The sequence below is a fragment of the Malaya genurostris genome, chromosome 2 (assembly GCF_030247185.1).
Source record: "Malaya genurostris strain Urasoe2022 chromosome 2, Malgen_1.1, whole genome shotgun sequence".
Classification (NCBI taxonomy): Eukaryota; Metazoa; Arthropoda; class Insecta; order Diptera; family Culicidae; genus Malaya; species Malaya genurostris.
Window position 1 is genome coordinate 89,571,576 of NC_080571.1, and position 19,085 is coordinate 89,590,660.

At 38.7% G+C, this 19,085-nt stretch overlaps 1 protein-coding gene across 6 annotated transcripts in view; it reads left to right on the top strand.

The window, feature by feature from the left end:
• The window catches only part of LOC131432014 (extracellular serine/threonine protein CG31145), a 224,093-nt gene that overhangs the window by 150,618 nt on the left and 54,390 nt on the right, over positions 1-19,085 (top strand). For 2 of the 6 annotated variants that reach the window (XM_058598032.1, XM_058598037.1), the window contains exons 3-4: positions 17,455-17,567; positions 17,841-17,894. The exons of the other annotated variants lie outside the window; for them this stretch is intronic. The gene's annotated coding sequence lies outside the window, so the exon portion shown is untranslated. The remainder of the gene's footprint in view (positions 1-17,454; positions 17,568-17,840; positions 17,895-19,085) is intronic. 6 annotated transcript variants of the gene reach the window in all.

Sequence of the window (19,085 nt, forward strand, 5' to 3'; positions counted from 1 at the left end):
ATATATTTGTGATTGTTCCTGTTTTGTGATATATTGTAACTGATAATAAGAGATACTTATTGTACTTTAGGTCAAATTGAAATGGCAAAACGGACAAAAAGTTTAAAAATACCTGAAACAATCGATTTTCAAGTTTCTTTTACGAAATTAAAAAGAAGATACAACAGTATTTTAACGATGGTTTTTTACATAAAGAAGTGTGATTTCCGGTGGCAAAAAGTTAATCATTCCTAATTAAAATGATTAAGGAGAGACATTATTTTTTTTGGGATATGGTCGAAAAGCTGACCTGCGGAAACATTACGAAAGAGAGCGAGTAATATCAAATCTCAGGTTATTCAATTCCATCAAGAAAGCATATACTCACTCATATGAACTAAACACCGAAACAATTTTTTGTCATGTAACAATTAGGCTCCTGGGTTAGACAGAACAAAATTTAAAAAATCTACATCAACACCGTCTTTCGCCTACTTTGAACCGTTTTTGCATTTCTCATATAGAAAGGTTATCCAATCACTGTGAAACCCGACTTTTGAACCGAGGCCCGGAGGGCCGAGTGTCATATACCATTCGACTCAGTTCGTCGAGTACGCAAAATGTCTGTGTGTGTGTATGTGCGTATGTGTGTAGGTAACGTTTTTTTTTCACTAGCTTTTCTCGGAGATGGCTGAACCGATTTTCACAAACTTAGATTCAAATGAAAGGTCTTGAGGTCCTGATATTATTTGGTAAAGTTGGTTAAAAATTGTATACCATCACTGAAAATGGGGAAAAACCTGAAAAAAAATGTCTAAATCGACCTCAATTTTTTTCCAATTGATAGTTTTTATCAGTAGACAGTCAAACAAACCGATTTCGGTTATTTTTTCAAGAATCGAAGAAAATTATTTTGAAGAATAGCACAGTATTATATACGATAGTATGATTGATATGAGAAAGGCATCATTTCACCACTAGGTGGATTAAAACAGGGTTTTTTGCTCAAATTATTATCTTAGTAACAGATCTAAAAGATTTCAAGATTTAACATCATTTCTTTCCTTCAATGTTCATGTTCAAGCCCCTTTTGTATACAATTTGTATGTTAACGATATTGACTGATGTATCCACACATCTTGCATAACAAAACAGCTTGTTGATTACAGCGTAAGGTCTGAAAGGTGTAATGATCTAAAACTGGTCGAATAATTGTGTGGAGCTTTGGTGGGTAGTGAAGGACTCAGGCACCATCTGGACGTTGTTCGCGGCCTACCACTCCATGACCTTTTTCAGTAATGGCAAGATGTGAAATCCTACCAAAGCAAAAAGGGAACAATTTTATTGCTTGAGGAAAAGCTAAATACATCTTTACATGCATTCCTGCACATAAATTTCCTGATCGATTGTCCCAGTTGCGATGTTAATGTCACTCCTCGAGGCTTAGGAACAGACGGCTTGCCATACGAATTCTTTCTGTGCGGACTTGGACAGTTTAACGTGTAGACGATTTGCTTTTGGTCCGATCCATTTGAAACATTTGGTCCAAATTTTTAACATTTTCTCGACCCTCCGGCTAGAGATTTCTTTTCGATTCAGTTTTTTGGTTGTCGACAAATGTTCTCTGATTATTTGTATTGCGCTGAGGATAGTTGATAGTGGATAGTGGATTCAACAATTCCGCCAATTTGGTTTGCAAGCAACTCGGATTTTCGCACAAGATATGTTAGATGATTAAATAAAGTGAATTACATTTATCACACATTAAGACTAGTAGTAGTCTTGTAGTTTTTATAATTCGCCAAAGGTATTGTATTTCAATTTGCTTCCCATCGTTTCTGAAACCTGCGTTCATGTGAGAGAAACTAAACAAACTTCACTGTATTGCAGAAATCAGGATAAATTTATAGGCACACTCCAGTACTTAACATACAACAACTTGAAGACACCAAATAATTCGAATTATGAACAGCATGAAGATCAATACATTTTTTTTTATTCAATATTATAGTATAATTTTAAGGCACACTGCTTAAGCTCTAAGATGCCAAGGGTATTTACTAATCTTAATTACGACTAACTTAAAACTAGAAAAGTATCATTATGTAATGTAGCGGTAGCGGATTCTCGAGAAGCTATCGGTAGTGGCCGGTGAATTGAATATCGCATGAGGGTCTTCCATATGCCGTTGGCGAAGATCCATGTTGGCCGCATCCTTCGGTCCGTGTGGGTCCGCGGGAAACACCCCCAGGCTACGAAGGCCCGGCGGGTGGCCCGCATGCTGGTTTTCGACTGGGGCGGCCTTCCGTGGACGATGATGGTGATGTTACGGAAGAGAATGAAAAAAAAAGTAAATATTGTGGAAACGGGGTAAAAAGGGGATGTGGGAACAAAATGTTTGAAAACGATAAAGATCTAATTAGTTGCCATCGAGATGGTGAAGAGACAGGGAAGGGGTAACGAAAAAGTTAGTGACAAAAAAAGATCTTGTTAGTTCCAATGAAGATGGTGGACAGGGACGGGGATCGAGAGAATCGGGCGGATGTTAGTGTCGAACCTGTAGGTGGAGTTTATACTTTCTGAGCGATGGATAACACATTACACTTGTATATCAATGTGTTTAAGGTACTGGTATATGAGAAGCATATATAAACTATCCCGACTCGCCAACACATCCCGAACCGGAACCTCAGGCGGTCTACCTCGGGCCCTAAGGGATTCCAGTAGCTTCGACCTGGCGTCACGATACTCTACGCACGACCACACGACATGCTCGATGTCCTGATAACCGTCGCCACAGGTGCAGAGACCGCTCTCCGCAAGCCCAACACGCCGGAGATGTGCGTTGAAGGTGTAGTGATTTGACATGAGCCGCGACATAACACGAATGAAATCGCGACTCACGTTCATCCCCCTGAACCAAGGTTTCGTCGATACCCTAGGGATAATGGAATGTAGCCATCGTCCCAGTTCGCCATTGCTCCATGAAGTTTGCCAACTTTCGAGAGTTTTCTGACGAGAGATACTGAAAAATTCATTGAAGCAGATTGGTCTTTCATAAATATCACCTTCTAATGCGCCCACCTTAGCCAATGAGTCTGCCTTTTCATTGCCCGGAATGGAACAATGCGAAGGGACCCAGACTAACGATATTAAATAAGACCGTTCAGATAAAGTTCGCAAGTGTTCCCGTATTTTCCCCAGGAAATATGGGGGATACTTTCCTGGCTTCATTGCCCGGAGAGCTTCTATTGAGCTTAGACTGTCCGTGACAATGAAGTAATGGTCTTTGGGCAAGGTTTCAATGATCTCAAGGGTGTACTGAATAGCAGCTAATTCTGCGACGTAAACTGAAGCCGGATCATTGAGTTTGTGAGAAGCGGTGATGTTTTGATTGAAGATGCCGAAGCCTGTGGACCTGTTGATGTTTGAACCGTCAGTGTAAAACACCTTTTCACAGTTGACTGTTCTAAATTTATTATAAAAAATATTTGGGGCCACTTGAGGGCGCACGTGATCCGGGATTCCACGAATTTCTTCTCTCATGGATGTGTCGAAAAACACAGTAGAATCAGAAGTATCCAAGAAATGAGCACGATTGGAAACAAACGAAGAAGGATTAATATTCTGAGCCATGTAATCAAAATACAAGGACATAAAACGGGTCTGAGAATTGAGCTCGACAAGCCTTTCGAAGTTTTCAATCACCATCGGATTCAAGATGTCGCATCGGATTAGCAATCGATATGAGAGATCCCAGAATCGGTTTTTCAACGGTAAGACGCCCGCGAGCACTTCGAGACTCATCGTATGAGTCGACTGCATGCAACCTAAGGCAATACGCAAACAACGATACTGAATTCTTTCCAGCTCGATGAAATGAGTGTTCGCCGCGGATCGGAAGCAAAAGCATCCGTATTCCATCACGGACAATATCGTTGTTTGGTATAACCTGATCAGGTCTCCTGGGTGGGCACCCCACCATGATCCGGTTATTGTACGAAGAAAATTGATTCTCTGTTGGCATTTTTGTTTCAGATACCTAATGTGACATCCCCAGGTGCCTTTGGAGTCGAACCAGACCCCGAGATATTTAAATGTGAAGACCTGAGCTATGGTTTCACCCCCTAGTTGAAGCTGTAATTGTGCTGGTTCTCGCTTCCTTGAAAATACAACCAGCTCAGTTTTCTCCGTAGAGAACTCGATACCCATTTGAAGAGCCCATGTCGACAAGTTGTCGAGGGTATCTTGCAATGGTCCTTGGAGATCGGCAGCTTTGGGTCCTATAATGGACACAACGCTGTCGTCGGCAAGTTGTCTTAGCGTGCAAGATGTGTTGATACATTCATCAATGTTGTTCACGTAAAAGTTGTATAAAAGGGGGCTTAAGCATGAGCCCTGAGGAAGACCCATATAGCTGAATCGTATTGTCGACAATTCACCATGCGCGAAATACATGTATTTCTCGGACAACAGATTATACAAAAAGTTATTCAAAATTGGTGAAAGACCATGCTGATGCAACTTCTCAGATAGGATGTTTATGGAAACTGAATCAAAAGCCCCCTTGATGTCTAGGAAAACTGACGCCATTTGTTCTTTACGAGCAAATGCCATTTGAATTTCGGTTGAGAGCAACGCAAGACAATCGTTCGTTCCTTTGCCCCTGCGGAAGCCGAATTGTGTATCTGAAAGTAAGCCATTAGTCTCGACCCAATTGTCTAGACGAAACAGAATCATTTTTTCGAACAATTTCCGGATACAGGAAAGCATAGCAATCGGCCGATACGAATTGTGATCGGAGGCTGGTTTCCCTGGTTTTTGAATGGCGATAACTCTTACTTGTCTCCAGTCATGTGGGACAATATTATCCTCAAGAAGCCTATTGAATAAATTCAATAAGCGCCTTTTGGCAGAGTCAGGCAAATTTTTCAACAAGTTGAATTTGATTTTGTCTAACCCCGGAGATTTATTGTTACATGATAAAAGCGCAAGTGAGAACTCGACCATCGAAAAAGGTGTTTCGTTTCTGTTTGATGAAGCGACGCGCATGATTGTCTGTTCCGGAACAGAGTCAGGACATACTTTTTTAGCGAAATCGAATATCCAGCGGTTAGAATATTCCTCGCTTTCGTTTGTGGTGTTTTTGTTGCGCATTCGTCGGGCTGTGTTCCAAAGAGTGCTCATTGATGTTTCTCTCGATAATCCGTCTACGAATCGACGCCAATAACCGCTTTTCTTCGCTTTAATCAAGCTTTTCATTTTAGCGTCTAATGCCGCGTAGTTTCTGAAATTATCAGGTGTTCCGTTTTTCCTAAACTCGACAAATGATGAAGTTCTCTCCGCGTTTAATTCTGAGCACTCTTCGTCCCACCACGGGTTGGGGGGACGGATGTTAGTTTTCGCGCCGGGTACACGTTTCGTCTGAGCTTGAGTCGCGGTGTCGAGAATCAAGCCAGCCAAAAACGTGTACTCTTCCTCCGGAGGAAGTTCTTGTGTTGTTTCTAGATTCTCAGATATCAAATTTGCGTAGCATTTCCAATCAATGTTTCGTGTGAGGTCATACGAAACATTGATTGTTTCCGATGGTCTTAATCCGGTGGCGATTGAAATTACGATAGGCAGATGATCGCTACCGTGGGGATCAGGGATTACCTTCCACGTGCAACCCAACCGTAGCGATGTCGAGCAAAGGGATAAGTCCAGCGCACTTGGTCTTGCTGGTGGTGCAGGAATTCGTGTCATTTCCCCCGTATTCAAGATTGTCATATTGAAGTTGTCGCAGATATCATGGATCATAGTTGATCTGTTATCGTCGTGAAGACAGCCCCATCCCGTACCGTGTGAGTTAAAGTCTCCTAAAACCAACGTCGGTGCGGGAAGAAGCTCTATGATATCATTGAGCCGCCGATGCCCAACCGAGGCTCTTGGAGGAATGTAGATGGAAGCAATGCAAAGGTCCTTGCCTTTGATTGTAACATGACATGCGACAACTTCAATACCTGGTATCGAGGGGAGGTTAATGCGATAGAAAGAATAGCACTTTTTGATCCCCAATAGTACTCCTCCATAGGAATCATCTCGATCCAGACGAATAATGTTAAAATCGTGGAAGTTTAAGGGTATTTCAGAAGTTAGCCAAGTTTCGCACAATGCAAATGCGTCACATTTCAGATTATTTACTAGAAATTTGAAAGGATCTATTTTTGGGATGATACTTCTACAATTCCACTGTATAACAGTAATTGTATCCGTGACCTCGGTGGGTGTCTTAGCCATCGAAGGATACGATCGCTGAAAGAAGGGGCCATTTTGCAGTCAACTGCTTCAAGAATGTTTTAACTGTAGGAATAAAAGCCATTATCAGGCTTTTAAGAGGTTCAGAAATATTGAAAGTAGACATGATCCAGTCCACAATATCAGAGAATTTAACAAACCCAGTATTTGGTAAATTTTCTGACTGATCTTTAGGGACTTTCGGGGGTTTTGAAGTCCCAGGAAGTGATGGAAATTCTTGCTCGGAATTTAATTTTCCAAGGCCTGGAGCTTTTTTCTCTGGTTTTTTGCCATCACTACCAGTTGTTGTAATTTTTCGGAACCCATCAGAGGACATCTTCGAACCCTTACTAGGGAGCTTTTGAGAAGATTTATTTCTTCTCTTTCTAATTGATGAGCTATGAGGGACAGCCGAAGATGTACCTTCGAGGGGGTCATCATATTCGCTCTCGTCAGTTGACAAGTAAGCGTAAGGATTTTCGGTAGGTGGCGTAGCACATTTCAACATTTCTGCAAAAGAGCGTTTGGAATGTTGCTTGAGTGAACGCTTCATTTTATCCTTACGCAATTTGTACACGGGACAATCAGAGAGGTCATGCGGCCCCTCCTTACAGTAGAGACACTTTTCATTGTCTCCACTGCAGGAGTTATCCGCATGACTCCCTCCACACTTTATACACCGGGATTTATTGCAACAATGGGATGCTGTATGTCCCAATTGTTTGCAATTGGTGCAGTTCATGACCCGCGGCACAAAAAGACGAACAGGTAAACGGACTCGGTCCAGGAGGACGTAATTAGGCAAAGCCGAGCCAGCGAAAGTCACCCGATACGAGTCTGATGGGATATAGGACTTAGTCCCATCCTCAGCGGTCGATACTGAACGCAATTGCTTGCAGTCCAGTATCTTAACGTTCTTGAGTAGGGGGTTTTTAAAACCGCCTGCCCCATGCTTAAGAACGTCCTCGCAAGTCAGACTCGGATCGGTGATCACGCCGTCTATCTCGACTTCGCGAGCTGGTACGTATACGCGATACTCCCGCGTGAAATGCTCACTTCGAACGATCTCATTAGCCTGTTTTGCACTGGCTAACAAGACCCTAAGCTTGTCCGGGCGTACTTTCTCAATTTTTTGTACAGTATTGTATCGCGAGGACAGGTCATTAGAAAGTCTTAGAAGGTTCAATTTTTTACCGTTGGCTTTGGTCCGGATGTAAACCGCATACGGTCCGGCCGGGAGTGCAAGCCCATCGGGATAGCTTCTAATGCGAGATTTATTGCCATCAGAAGCATCCATTTGATCATCTAGGGGAAGGTCAGGCAATTCAGTGCCTTTTGTCATGGCACGAAAATGTGTCCGTGCGGGTAAATATTAGGGGGCAATAAAAATCTAATGGTACTGAACAACAGGGAAAAGAAAAAAAATACTTAGCTTTAGCTCTCGAAGGGTGATCGGCCGACAAGGCCCGGTCCTAGGCAACCGGTGAATATTCCAGTTCAATAAAGTGCAAAAAACCTCTTTGAGGAAAAAGCACTTTGTTTTTAGTCTCTCACTACACTGTCCAATGAAACCAATCTTTTTATCACTATATATATTTATCACTGTTTCTAATGTACAACGATATATACGCAGCGCCCAGCGCTGGCGCTGGCTAACGGTACCACACGCAGTGCTGCTTTACACAAGCTCACAGTCGGCCTTGAGAACGGATTAATTAGAACTATCACTCGACCGCACTGATGCACACAATAGAATACGGAATGACCTTGATAACGGAATAAAACAATTCACCACGCGATTGGAGAAAGCAGAATTTACGTCCGATCGATCCGATAGTCACGGCACGAATGATCAATACATTTTTGTATTCGATCAAATCAGCTCGTGGAACACTTTTTCCGCTTCGAAGAAAGTTTCTCTAAAACATGATGTCAAATATGACGTAATAAAATACGTGTTACCGTATCCCAGGATTGAACAATTCTTGCAAAATATTGCTGCATAAGCAAGTGTTCCATTTTGCGCCATTACCGTTTTTGAAAATTTTATTTTTTTTACGTTTCGTCTTAGACTTATCAATGCGTAACAGTTTATATTGAACTGTTATGACACCCATAATACATAACATAACAAAATTTTGTTTTCTTTTATGCTGACCTATAAAAGAAAACAAAATTATGTTATGTTATGTATCAAAACTAGGTTAACCCCTGAACTATTGAGTTTTCAGTTGTACAATATCTAATTTCGCACGTTTAAAACCTTATTCTCACACACTCTTTCCCGATTTTGCGAAATAATCCAAAATAAATCTAAAGTAGTCCTCGATTTTGAAGTGAAGGCTTGCTTGAAAAAGAAAATTTGAGTGGTTTTATTTTTTCATTTGATTTCATATTCAATGGCTAGTTTTTAACGTGTTATAATAACTCTCATTATTTCTGCATTGCGTAACATCAACAACAGTCAAGACGCTAAAAAAAGCAATAATCCATGGCTTTTATCGACCGGCGATAAACGTGTGCATCCTAACAATGACAAACCTCGGAGGGTGTAAATTTTCCAAAACACCATCCAAACAAAATACATCATCTCGTTGCAATGTCAGCTGCAATGTTCAACGTGCAACGACATACGTCTTCCTGCTAGGTTCTCGGCATCTGCTGCGTGAAGTTTGCTTTTTGTGTTTGCCACTTGCATGTTTGCCGGTCATACACACCAACACCTATATTTGCACATGGCAAACGATTTCACGTTCATTTTTTTTCTCTTTTTTTGCAATTTATTTTCCCTGACCTAAAAGCTTTCTGTTCGGCCAAATTGGTTTATTGGACGTGGATGCAGCAAACTTTTACTGCGCTTTGTGTTGATCAATGTAGCTAGAAAATTCTCGTACCGCTCCGTACCCCGTCGTTGGGAACGACGAATCCGCAGCGGCGGCACCTAAAACCGAACAAACAGAGGGAAAACAATAAAAACACAGCATCAAATATGGCGCGGGGATGCCCCGACAACCATAAATCAATCAGCGGAAATATGGATTTATTGTCACGATGCCAAGGTGAAGGTTCGGTAGGAAATGCTAGAGCGTATCGTGGAAGCAGGGGAAGGGAATGGAAACAACACCGATTCTACTGAGTAGCTACCTTACTCTGGTGACAACGACAGCTTCAGAATACCCTGATGGATAGGCAATGTTCACGAAATTTGAAAATAAAAATGTTCAGTTACATCTGGTTTTGATGCACATAGACGAACTAATTTCGGTAATCAAATTTAAGAGGAAAAAAAGAAAGTTGAAAATAACAACCACTTTGAAACAGAATCTTTTAACACGTCAAGTATTCTAGAACACGTCAAGTATTCTAGAAGCTCATAGCACATAACTATATGGCCAAAAATTACAGGCTGTTGTCTGATGAGAAAGAAATCAACGATCAACTATGCTATGAAAACTACCGTCTTGTACAACTTATAAATGCCAGTTTCTTCACCAGATACCAGTTCAGTTCAATCATACTCAAATAAACATTTTATGGTTATATGGTACCTTTTATTCGAGACCCGGTTTCTACAAACAGGTTTAAACATAGCTAAGAAAAGTGAACGAAATTCCACTATCTCCCTCTCTTTCTTATTCATGCACACATGCAGATTTTTCCGAATCATAATTGAAGCTGTAAATAACTGTAACCCTACCGAACAATGCATAAAGCTATGTCCATTTAGAAACCGGAGTACTAAAATCACCTGGTAACAAATTGACGTATAAATAAGGTTAATACATCAAAACAAAGGTAGTTCACTGTACTTTAAGAAAATATTATCAAGACAAATCATTTCTTTTCGGTTTTAATGAAAATTCGCACTTTCTTCTGGATTCCTCCCATCAAACGCTGCACATCTCCGCAGTCAACTTCCTTGGAACATTTGTTCCACATTCCGGCCATCAGAGTCGTGTCCCGAAACGTTTCTCCGCTCTTCTTAAGCTTCCATTATTGCCCAAAATCTCTTGAACTGCGGGTAGCTAGATGGACTTATGTTTTTATCGATGAAATCTACGTTATTATCGTGATACCACTGGATGACTTCCCGGTTGTAGTGGCAACTCGCCAAATCTAGCCAAAACTTCACAGGACCTTTATGGGCTTTAATGAAGGGTAGTACGCGGTTTTTGAGACATTTTTCCTTGTACAGCTTCGAGTCCACCGTCTTATTCATCACGAACACTTTGGTCTTTGTTCCGCAGCTGCATATCCCTTGCCAAATCATCAGTTTTATTGGAAATTTGTTCATAAAACCAGACTCAGACTTCGCAGAAACATCTCGTCCTGCCGTCGCCATGTGGAATTTTGGACCAGGAAGCTGTCCGAAATCCATTTTAACGTAGGTTTCACTGTACTTCGAATTTTTTGGTACTTCACAAATCCTGCTGGTACAATTTCTGAGCTCTAATTTTGGTGACGAAACTTTGCTTCAACGTTCTCTTTGGTTGCTTGCTGGCTTTATAAGAACAATACCCTGCTCGCAAACAAATTCTTCGATTTTTTGAATTTCCTGAATAACCTTCTATGCGCGTAGCGCTTCACGTTTGTTGTCTTAGGTTTCTCCGGAGCTAAATAAGGCGAAAACGGTGGTTACGGAACGATATTTGTTGAAATTTTTGGCAAAAATCACGAAGAATCAATGTAGTATGGGACTGTTAATTATCGTGGTGCAAAAACCAAGACTTGTCTACCCCTACTTCCGATCTCTTTTTACAAATAGCTTCGCGCAAATGATGCATACCACTAAAATAGTATTCCTTGTTGACAGTTTGGCCGGTCGGAAAGAGTTCGGAGTGCACCACATCTCGATAAACAAATAAAACTGTAAACATTACCTTGATTTTTGACTTGCTTTGACGTGACGCGTTCTCGACCCTCTTTGAACAACTTGTACCAATCAAAAACACTTGCTCGAGAACTTGCTTATTACCGAAGGCCTTTTGCAACATTCTGAACTTTTCAGCACCAGAAATTAGATTTAGCACACAAAATTTAATGGAGCTTCCTTGGTGAATAATTTCACTTATTGTAAAAATTACCGATTGCACTTTTAATACCTCAGAAAAACTTGATGATGTCACTGACAGTCATACCAACCTAGAAAAAAAATACACGACAGACACGCATAAAGTGTCTGCACGGAATATAATTCAAAAATCTTACTACTTTTTGCCCACAGTAGTATGAAACATAATACATATGAACTTAATCATTGATTAACAGTGATAAAATTTTTCGGACAGAAAATAGTGCTATTGGTCGGTTGCGTCACTTATACGATTATATCTCCGGATATTGGCCACAATTCAATAATAACTTAAAAGCTCCGAGGTCCCGATCGAAAGTTGAGTTTTACGGCAGTTCTATTATCTTTCTATTGAGGCCAAGAACTTTTTGCCTAAGAATTTTAACGAAAACCATACAAAATTAACTTCGAGAGTAAAATCCAGAGAAATCATTTCAGGGTTTTTTTTTGCGTAAATGTATTTATATAGCTTTTGCACTGGCATTTCCCTTAACGATTTTTATAGCGAAATGCAGTTGCAATATTCGTTTTTAAAACTGAAACATAAACCAAAATTCAACAGAAATTCCTAACTTGAATTGCGCTTCTCCGATTTTGCAAAATTTCTCATTTTTGTTCAAGACTTTTTGGAATAGCTATCCTACTATGTCAAGTCACACAGGAAAAAAAATGAATTTTACAGATGACATAATTTTAAAAACGATACAATTCATAACTACTTAACTTTTCAAATGACGCAAAATTCTACTCGCACAGATTTTTACAAGCTCCGAGTGTGATTTGCACTCGGCTACCAAGTACCGCTGTATGGATTTATATCGATCAATTATTCATGAAGCGGATGTAGGCTTCTGTGGTTCAGTCGATTAACTGGCGGGCTTTGTGATCTAATGTTTCTCGGTTCAAGTCGCGCTGTTGCTATCGATCTTTTGTTTTATATATCAATCGATATCAAACTCCAGCGATTTTCAAATCGCACAATTTTACATGTTCCTCAATATAAATCGCTGTGACATATTGTGCTTCATTAATATGCAACTTAAAAGATATAAAATCACAAGAACTGTGTATCCTACAATACAGCATTTGCAGAGTTTGATAAAAAAAATTGGCAACATCAGAAAGACATTCCCCAATTTGGATGAAACTTTGTTTTTCATTGATAGATAGACCGATTCGATTCAAGACTGATTTTTAAGAAGGGCGTATGCATTTTTGCCCGCAATATCTTCAAATCGTAACTATAAAAGGTTACTTACACAAAGAATTATCTCTAATAAGAGTTGGTCACTTCAAGAAAATATACATCGGAAAAAACTTTCCCAAGAATCAAAAATTCAATCGAAAAAAATTGTAACTAATCAAAATCTGTAGTTTAGTGTAACTTTATGTCTGATTGGCGGTTCAAATTGAACTGTTTAAGTTTGCACTAAGCAGTTCAATTTGAACTGCTCTGCAATGACGAGTCGAAGACGAAACGTAAAGAAAAGCGTATATTTATGCAACCTGTTATCAAAACCAGTATCTGACGTGACTTTGATTAGATTCTTTCCAAAAATAAAGAAGTTACAGATAAAACATGTTTTTGATAAAAAATATAGTGCAAATGTCAGTTCAGGCTTATATCTCATCCAAGTCAGTCGATAAAACAAAACCGCTTACGTTGTGGACAGAAGAAACAAAGTACAGTATTGTGTAGTGAACAATAGACCTCGAAAATGAGTGAACCAAACGAACAAAAGCTACCGTCGGTACGGAAGAATACAATTATTGTTGACTTCAGACAGTGCAAAATTCGACCTTCGATACGAGAACTTGAAGGTTTGCTTAAGGAGCAAATGCATCTTGACATTAAACGTGTGCATTTACTTCAATGCAATAAGACCAATAATGTAGTTTATATCCAGTTCTATAAAGAGTTGGATGCAATTCAATTCGCTAAAGACAATTATAATGTGCACTATGTGGAGCATGAAAATATCAAGTACAACATTCCAGTATATATGGTAGATAGTGCTATAGAAGTGCGTGTGCATGATCTTCCCTCAAGCGTCATCGATCCTTATAAAGGGTGATTTTTTAAGAGCTTGAGAACTTTTTTAAACAATAAAACGCATAAAATTTGCAAAATCTCATCGGTTCTTTATTTTAAACGTTAGATTGGTACATGACATTTACTTTTTGAAGATAATTTCATTTAAATGTTGACCGCGGCTGCGTCTTAGGTGGTCCATTCGGAAAATCCGCTTTTTTATCGACAAATTTTGTTCAGCGATGAGGCTCATTTCTGGTTGAATGGCTACGTAAATAAGCAAAATTGCCGCATTTGGAGTGAAGAGCAACCAGAAGCCGTTCAAGAACTGCCCATGCATCCCGAAAAATGCACTGTTTGGTGTGGTTTGTACGCTGGTGGAATCATTGGACCGTATTTTTTCAAAGATGCTGTTGGACGCAACGTTACAGTGAATGGCGATCGCTATCGTTCGATGCTAACAAACTTTTTGTTGCCAAAAATGGAAGAACTGAACTTGGTAGACATGTGGTTTCAACAAGATGGCGCTACATGCCACACAGCTCGCGATTCTATGGCCATTTTGAGGGAAAACTTCGGAGAACAATTCATCTCAAGAAATGGACCGGTAAGTTGGCCACCAAGATCATGCGATTTGACGCCTTTAGACTATTTTTTGTGGGGCTACGTCAAGTCTAAAGTCTACAGAAATAAGCCAGTAACTATTCCAGCTTTGGAAGACAACATTTCCGAAGAAATTCGGGCAATTCCGGCCGAAATGCTCGAAAAAGTTGCCCAAAATTGGACTTTCCGAATGGACCACCTAAGACGCAGCCGCGGTCAACATTTAAATGAAATTATCTTCAAAAAGTAAATGTCATGTACCAATCTAACGTTAAAATAAAGAACCGATGAGATTTTGCAAATTTTATGCGTTTTATTGTTTAAAAAAGTTCTCAAGCTCTTAAAAAATCACCCTTTATTCGCGCAACTATGTCCCAATACGGGGAGATTCTCTCTATCGAAAAAAAAGTGGAAGAATGGAAAAAAGAAAAGTGGAAGAAAAGTGGTATTCTAAATGGCGTACGTTTGTTACGCATGCGCTTGAGGAGGTCTATACCTTCTTATGTGACATTCGGTCAGGATACAAGAATACCGTGCAAATCACTTGTTACCTATGACAATCAGATAGCCACATGTCAATATTGCCAAAAAGCTGTTCACTACGGTAAGCCATGTGATAAACCGGACAAGGAGACAACTATACCAAAGGACAACGGTGCTTCCTTCACATCAACCCCAAGCAACCCCAGTACACCTGTGACAGTCACCAACAACAGGAAAGTATCCCCTTCAACGAAACCATCCAACGTAACCCCTATAGAACAAAGTACACCAGCTGCAGTTAACAGCTTACCATCCAACCAACCAGCAACTGCAAACAATGTACAACAAGGCGCATCTACAGCAACTAGCAACGAAATCAACAACAATACCACGGTAATGGATGACGAGACGAACCACGAACAAACTGCCCCTTAATCCTCGCAGGAGGTAAATGGAAGCTCCTCTCCCCCTAGAAAAAGGGTGACAACGAGATCCAATATAAAAAAAGAATTATCTAAAAACTCAGCTAAATCGGCCACGAAAAGCTTGTACGCATATAGGCCTGAATAAAATATCTTTTAAATAAATAGTGCAAATGTATTTAATCCGTTATCTGTCTCATATAGAAGAGATAGAGTTTTTGTCATTATTTACGATACTTTCAAAGCCAAACCAGCATAACCCAAAACGATTCGTATGACCATAAATTAATAATTAATTAACTCTTGAATCGTAAGTTGGATAAAATTCATTACTTTAGAATGGGGCCATAAATCCTTTAATTTGAATTATAGTTTTTGAAATTCGATTTGGCCCTTTTTGAGAAAACGATTGAGGTTTGAGAAACGATTTAATACTGAAATCGAAATTCAAAAATCGGTGTAGCCAAAGTCAGTTAAATTCACCTGAGGAGTTTAATAGTTTGCATTTGATTCAAAATGTTTGAAAATAAGTGTAGACATCTTCGAGAAATCGTAGTGCGAGTTAAATTTTAGAATACCTTCCGAATCGAAAACTGAATACCTCTAAAACTGAAATAAGTTTATTTGGTTATCGATTATCCAAATATGCAAACCCGATAAACCTGATTAATTCATGTGAAATAGACATTTTTATACTAATCACCCTGTGTCCCCTAAACAAAAAGTTGGATCTGACTAAAAAGCAAGATTTTTCATAGGATCTTAAGACTTTTCATTTGCATCTTTGATGGTTCTTCGATTTCAATTAAATCTTAAATCGGTTCAGCCATCTACGAGAACCAGAAATCGAATCCAAACGTATTTCAGGAAGCTTGTTTGGAAGCATACGGCTTTTCATATGAATCTGAGTTTGTAGAAAACGGTTGAGTCATCTTCAAGAACAATGAGTGAAATTATTTGTCACATGCGCATTTGCTTATCTCAACGAACTGATTTGAATGGTATATGGGTGTTATGTTTTTCCAGCCTGTAAGTAGTTTAAATCAATATAATTATGGAATTGCTTTCAACTCGAAAATGCTGCCATTATCTGCTTTACATATGTCATATGTTGCTAAAAACGAACCGTGCAAAAATCGGTCCGAAGCAAAATGTCATGAAAAAGGTCTTTTTGGTGCTCAGAAGCAATTGTATGTAACAGTATAAAAAATCGTGTTTCACGTTGCTCCCAAGCATTGCTTTGTCATACAGCGCTCAAAACTCTAACTACAGGAATAGGGGGAAAAGTTGCTTACACAAAAATATCGATAAAGTTTGAGCGCATTTTATACCTATTTTTTATATTAATAAAAAAGGTAAAATGCAAAGCTTTTGAGCTCAATTTTCTTATAGATGACTGAATTGTTTCCATAGAACGGAAGCTCCAGATTTTTCCATTTCAAGATCATGTTTAACAAACTTGCCATATGATCCATACATGGTTCGTGTCTTTCATTTCAAATTTAGCGATTCCCAGATCTCGGTTCCGGAAATACCGAAAATAGTGGTCAAAAGCTCTAAAACGGAACTCTCTTTATTTTCTCAGGGACACCTCAAGCGTTTCTCGCATAATTAGGCTAAAATGATAGATCTTACGGTCCAATAAGCTGAACGTCATCCGGATCCGACTTCCGGTTCCAGAGCTACAGGTTAAAGTTTAAAATTTCAAAACTTCACAGTCAACTTCAACTCGGAACAAAATCTTCTAAATTCGACTCAAAACTAGTTATAAATTGAAAAGGTTATGCTAGTTTATTTCCAAACAAAGTTTCCTGTTGTTATTCTAGATTCACTGAAAAGTTTAATGAAGTACCCTTAATAATATTAAGGAAAATGTGAATGATATGAGAAAGGCACCGTTACACCACTAGGTGAATTGAAACAGGTTTTCATATATACGTTCTTCATATTCAAAACTACAGTTTCGTAATTAAATAATAGCTAAATAAATGGTTCGTCATAATGGCAACCTATACAAAGTTTATCCACATCTAGTGATAAATAATCAACGCGTGGACAACTTGAAAGCTCCCATACATCGAGAATAGAAGTAAAAGTTTTGGTTCACTGGTTCCACAATATCATCGTAAATGGAATAACATTTGGAAATAACGTATCTGTTTTTCGAGAATCTGCGGCTTAAATATTTATATTCCAATAAGTAAAATAAATTTTGCTAGCATTTCTTGACATTAATAAAATAATTATGATGATAAGTTACTAAGGTTTAGTATAAGTATAATTTTTCTCTTTTCATCAATAGAAGTTTTAAAAGTAGTTCATCACATTTAAATGAACAATGAACGAGAAGTAATTTATTCTACTGAATCTTGAAGAACATTACTACTAATTTGCAAACCAAGATTAAATCTATGGTTCCCTTATCTTTATCCGAGTCGTTAGAAGATCATCCGTTAGGTACTCTTTAGTCACACACCACATTTCAAAAAACACTTCATTTCTAACTCTATCAATTACTACTCTTTTTCCTTTTTAACGACTAAGTTTAGTAGTCAATATTTCTTTTTTCTTTTTGCGATATTCTCCAGATCATTTTTTTGTAGAAACAGACAATGAAAATTATAGAATGATAGTACTCAAGGGAGAGCAAGGATGTGAAAATATAGAACGGAAAAGTGAGACGTGACAGAGGGTCATTTAAGTAAGCAGAAATCTTCTAGTAACTTAACTTTTACCTTCTACCAGAGGAGTTGGGCTTAGGCATCTGAACAATGCGAATCACCCAAGTCTTTTTTTTACCATCTTTTACCATTTACTATCCGGTTCGGATAGTGAATGGTAAAAGACCTTTATCACTACTTTCCGACATACCAGAGACTTGAGTGATTCGCATTGTTCAGATGCCTAAGCCCAACTCCTCTGGTAGAAGGTAAAAGTTAAATCTATCAATTACTATTAATAGTTATCTTTTCAGAACAAAGAGAAATCGTTGGGCAGAGTGAATTTCATTTCATTCAGGAGTTCTTGCGTGAGTCACAATATAAAAATTACGCTCCTTTTAAATAAATTGCTGGAACCATACACAGTAACAGTAAATAACGTAATAAAGTACTGGTTTCTCTTGTAAACTTTTTGTTTCGTAATTCATTGCACCCGTATTGTTTAGGTAACATACACTAGCGCCGTCCTGAATTCAGTGGAACACATATGAAACAGACTAATTTCTGTCATGTTGTGTATGGGTTGTAAATAATTGAAAATTTCCGTGCTCAATCAAATCTCTGGCGTAAATCACTCTTCTGTTTTGAACGGTTTTGTTTCATTTGCTATGGAGTAAGTCAAGTCATGAGCTTAGTTTAACTTTTATCAGTAAAAGAAACAGACTGGAAAATGACCGATAATTGAAATAGCAGAAAAGCAAATTTGCGAAAAACAAACCGAACGTTTTTCGAGACCGAACCCGAAACCTACTCTACTTTCAAGTAGGATTTGTCATTTTTCCACAATAGCTGTTTGAAAAAATAGGATAAAACAGTTTGGATCCATTCGAATGACAATTTAGATCAATTTTGGGAAAAAAAACAAAGTATGAAAAGTGGCTTTTTGTGACAAAGTCTACGATAAAAGATACCATTTAGTTGATATTGCTTTTGGAACTAGCCGAGATCAATTGTAAAAATAGTAGGCGACCCAGCTTTTAGCTGAAAATTTGTTGAATAAAGACAAAACATAAATAAAATGGTATTTTTTATAAACGATAATTTTTTATTCTACTGTGAATGCGATATTATTCAACATTTTCATTCTCTCAAAAGTCCTCAAAAATAATTCCATTATTATCACATTCGTTTATTCTTCCCTGGCTTATGTTTTTGCTTATCGCAAAAAAAAGTCCGGTATCCAATACATGAAAATAAATAGAATTCATGCAATCCCCTTCAATAACGACAATCTTGACTAAAACAATCGAACCATATTGCAAATATAATCGAACGGCAGTGACAAAACTGTCAATTCCGACGCTCGCCGTGATCAGTGTTGCTTTTTTTTGTATTTGTTTTTGTCGAATTTAATTTCATGCAAATTCGAACAGAAACATTCCATTGCCAGCGACTACGTCAGTTCCAGAGCGGACACGAATTCAATTGTTCCAGTTTGTTTGTCCTGGTTTCGCTCCAGTGCCGATATTTGGACAGTTCGGAGCTCTGGCGCCGCTAGG